General features: G+C 37.6%; 1 long non-coding RNA gene across 8 annotated transcripts in view; it reads right to left on the bottom strand.

Moving 5' to 3' along the window:
* The window catches only part of LOC139026683 (uncharacterized), a 23,526-nt gene extending 19,029 nt beyond the window's left edge, over positions 1 to 4,497 (bottom strand). For all 8 annotated transcript variants that reach the window (XR_011478584.1, XR_011478582.1, XR_011478583.1 and 5 more), the window contains exon 1: positions 4,385 to 4,497. This is a non-coding gene — a long non-coding RNA (uncharacterized lncRNA). The remainder of the gene's footprint in view (positions 1 to 4,384) is intronic.
* Between the last annotated feature and the right edge of the window lie 10 nt (positions 4,498 to 4,507).

The following is a 4,507-nucleotide window of genomic DNA, read 5'->3' on the forward strand; positions in this document are numbered from 1 at the left end:
GGGTGTGTATATTAGTGTGTTCCTGTGTGTTCAGATGTGTTGTATATATATTGTGTTCCTGGTGTGTCCTGTGTGTATATATATATATGTGTGTTCCTGTGTGTTTCAGTTGTTGTGTGTCATATAGTGTGTTCCGTGTGTTTCAGTTGTGTGTGTATATATAGTGTGTTCCTGTGTGTCGTTCAGTTGTGTTGTATATATAGTGTGTTCCTGTGTGTTTCTGTATGTTGTTGTGTATATAGTGTGTTCCTGTGTGTTTCAGTTGTGTGTGTTATAGTGGTCCTGGTTTCTGATGTTGTTATATATAGTTGTTCCTGTGTTTGTGTTCAGCTGCGTGATATATATAGTATGTTCCTGTGTGTTTCAGATGTGTGTATATACAGTGTGTTCCCTGTGTGTTTCTGAGTGTGTACATATGTTGTGTTCCTGTGTGTGTATTATATAGTGTTTCCTGTGTGTTTCAGTGTGTATATATAGTGTGTTCCTGTGTGTTTCAGATGTGTGTATATACAGTGTGTTCCTGTGTGTTTCTGATGTGTGATTATAGTGTGTTCCTGTGTGTTTCAGCTGTGTGATATATAGTGTGCGTGTGTGTTATATATAGTGTGTTCCTGTGTGTTTCAGCTGTGTATATATAGTGTGTTCCTGTGTGGTTCAGTGTGTGTATATATAGTGTGTTCCTGTGTGTTTCAGCTGTGTGTATATATAGTGTGTTCCTGTGTGTTTCAGATGTGTGTATATTAGTGTGCCTGTGTTTTCGCTGTGTGTGTATATATAGTGTAGTTCCTGTGTGTTTCAGGATGTGTGTATATATAGTGTTTCCTGTGTGTTTCAGCTGTGTGTATATATAGTGTGTTCCTGTGTGTGTTTCAGCTGTGTGTAGTATATAGGTGTGTTCCTGTGTGTCCTGTGTGTGTATAATAGTGTGTTCCTGTGTGTTTCAGCTGTGTGTATATATAGTGTTTCCTGTGTGTTTTCAGCTGTGTGTATATATAGTGGTTCCTGTGTGTTCACTGTGTGTGATATAATTGTGGTTCCTGTGTGTTTCAGCTGTGTGTGTATATATAGTGTGTTCCTGTTGTGTTTCAGCTGGTGTGTATATATAGTGTGTTCCTGTGTGTTTCAGCTGTGTGTGTAGCTATGAGGGGAGTTGTCCTTTCTCTTCCTGCTGTCTCTCTGGTCTGGAGGCCAGGTGATGCTATCGATCAATGTGGTCTTGGCTAATTTGGTAACAAGGATGAGATGGTGGGTGTTTCTCTGTTCATTCATAATCGAAATACTCCTAAATTACTTTTATACAGAATCATTATGCATTATTTGAAACAATTTATTTTGGGACATTTGAAAGTGCAAAGTTTATATTTATTATGTCCTGAATGTTAAAAAAAAACAGTTCAAATTTGTGTACAAACGTTTAGCCTAGTAAATGAAGTCCTGGACTCAGACAAGACAAGATGCTAGTATAGACTGTAATGCTAATATAGACTGTGTTGCTAATATAGACTGTATGCTAATATAGACTGTACTGCTAATATAGACTGTATGCTAGTATAGACTGTATGCTAATATAGACTGTAATGCTAATATAGACTGTGTTGCTAATATAGACTGTAATGCTATATAGCTGTATTGCTAATATAGACGGTATTGCTAATATAGACTGTAATTTTAATATAGACTGTGTGCTAATATAGACTGTGTTGCTAATATAGACTGTATGCTAAATAGACTTGTTGCTAATATAGACTGAATGCTAAATAGATGTGTTGCTATATAGACTGGTGTTGCTAATATAGACTGTGTTGCTAATATAGACTGTAATGCTAATATAGACTGTGTTGCTAATATAGACTGTAAATGCTAATATAGACTTGCTATATATGCTAATATAGACTGTGTTCTAATATAGACTGTACTGCTAATATAGACTGTATTGCTAGTATTAGACTGTATTGCTAATATAGACTGTAATGCTAATATAGACTGTTGTTGCTTAATATAGACTGTAATGCTAATATAGACTATGTTGCTGATATTAGACTGTATTGCTAATATAGACTGTATTGCTAGTATAGACTGTATTGCTCAATATATAGACTGTAATGCTAATATAGACTGTGTTGCTAATATAGACTGTATTGCTAGTATAGATTGCATTGCTTATTTAGACTGTGTTGCTAGTATAGACTGTATTGTTAGTATAGACTGTATTGGTAATATAAATTAGAATAGAATATAGACTTTGTTGCAAATATAGACTGTATTGCTAATATAGACTGTATTGATAATATAGACTGTATTGCTAATATAGACTGTATTGCTAATATAGACTGTGTTGCTAATATAAACTTTATCATTTTGAATATTTTGATCAATTCATCCGTTTTCATTGTGAGTAAAACTGACATTTATGTCAGGTGGATATACAGTGCCCTCTGTAATTATTATGGAGTCACTTTTATTGTAAATTAGAATAGAATATGTCTCTAACCACTTCTACATTAATATGGATGCTTCCATGATTATGGATAACCCTGAATGAACCGTGAATAATGTTGCAGACACATTTCTATGTAGAAGGGTTTAGAAAACATATTCTGTACTTATTTAAAAATAAAGTGACTCAAAAACGACACAATACATTATTTACCATTTCCATTGGGCACAAAATAATGTGAAACACAACCAAAACAAACAGGAAATATATTCAACAAATGTTTGATTTGATCAAAGATTGATGTAGTCTATGCGTGCTGTGAATGTGGAACCAAATACTTAACTTTAATACTTTAATACTAATACTTACTTAACTTGAATTTGTACCAATCATTTTGGTCCCCTAAAGTGTATACAAAAAGTAATTTCTAAACTGTTCACCCGATACGATTCATAATCATGAAAATACCCTCAAATTAAAGCTGACAGTCTGCACTTTAACCTCGTAGTCATTGTATCATTTCAAATCCAAAGTGCTGGAGTACAGAGACAAAACAACAATGTGTCAATGTCATAATAATTACAGAGGGCACTATCTCAGACCTCTCTTAACTTTGTCCATGAGATGGTGGTGATAATTTATGCATAATTTATGCATAAGTAACAGTGCACATATTCATATATTCAAACTTTAGTTTCTGTCAAATAGTTGGGAGTTTCCTCCTCCTGTCTGTTTCTACTGTTTCAGAAAGAACCCGTGTTTCTGATCGTCTGATCCTCTGTGTTCTGTCTCTTCTGTTTCCTGTCTGTTTGTAATGTTTCTGATCCTCTGTGTTGTTCTTCTCGTCTCTGTCCTGTTTATAATTTTTCTATCCTTGTGTTTGTCTTCTGGTCTCCTGTTGTTGTAATGTTTTCTGATCTCTGTGTTCGTTCTTCTGTCTCTCTGTTTTAATGTTTTCTGATCTCTGTGTTTGTCTCTCTGTTCCTGTTGTTTGTAAATGTTTCTGATCTCTGTGTTCTGTCTCTTCTGTTTCCGTAGTGTTTGTTAATGTTTCTGATCCTCTGTGTTCTGTCTCTTCTGTCTCCTGTCTGTTTGTAATGTTTCTGATCCTGTGTTCTGTCTCTTCTGTCTCCTGCTGTTGTTCAGGTTCGGCCTGGAGAACCACCAGTATGCCATGGCTGTCTTACTCACCCAAGATCAGTGCAACGGAAATGGAGCAATCTTTGATGTAGGTGTGCAACCTCAGGTTGTCCAGAACAGACTACAGCATTATAGTGTCTACATAGGAGACCGGCTCATCGCAGCCATACCTGACACCTTCCATGCTGAGTACCTTCTGTTGGGGCATGATAAAACCAACCCCAGCAAAATGCAGACTCTGTTAACAGCAGCAAAGCCTAATGACTGCATCGTCTTCTTCTCCACCTACTCTCCCTGCCTGGAGAGATGCAACTTCCCTGCTGGAGCAACAAGCATTCTCCCCTTCATGACCGTCTTCAACGGCTGGAACGCCAACCGGAAGGCTTTTGTCTTCTCCTCGGTTTGGGACCCTACAAAGCACCATACAGGAGTGACCAAACCGACMAAGCAGCAGGTGTTTGACTCCTTCAGGAGGATAGATGGATACCTGCCTTTATATCGCTGTGTCAGATTCCAGGGACGAAACACATGTTACCGTTGTGTCACTGCCAACACAAATCCTGAGACCAATGACTGTCTGTATGGATACTAATAGTGTACACTGTCTGTATGGATACTAATAGTATACACTGTCTGGATGGTGGAAATATAGAACTGTATATTTTCTTTCTTTCCCTCTCTCTGTTCATCTCTCTCTCTCTGTCCATCCCTCTCTCTCTGTCCATCCCTCTCTCTCTGTTCATCCCCCTCTCTCTGTCCATCTCTCTCTGTCCATCACTCTCTGTTCATCCCTCTCTCTCTGTCCACCCCTCTCTCTCTGTCCATCCCTCTTTCTCTGTCCACCCCTCTCTCTCTGTCCATCTCTCTCTGTCCATCTCTCTCTCTACACAGTTCATTAAAGTTCACCATAGCAGCAACACTAGTGTCTCC

The sequence above is a fragment of the Salvelinus sp. IW2-2015 genome, unplaced genomic scaffold, assembly GCF_002910315.2.
Source record: "Salvelinus sp. IW2-2015 unplaced genomic scaffold, ASM291031v2 Un_scaffold5478, whole genome shotgun sequence".
In the NCBI taxonomy this organism is placed as follows: Eukaryota; Metazoa; Chordata; class Actinopteri; order Salmoniformes; family Salmonidae; genus Salvelinus; species Salvelinus sp. IW2-2015.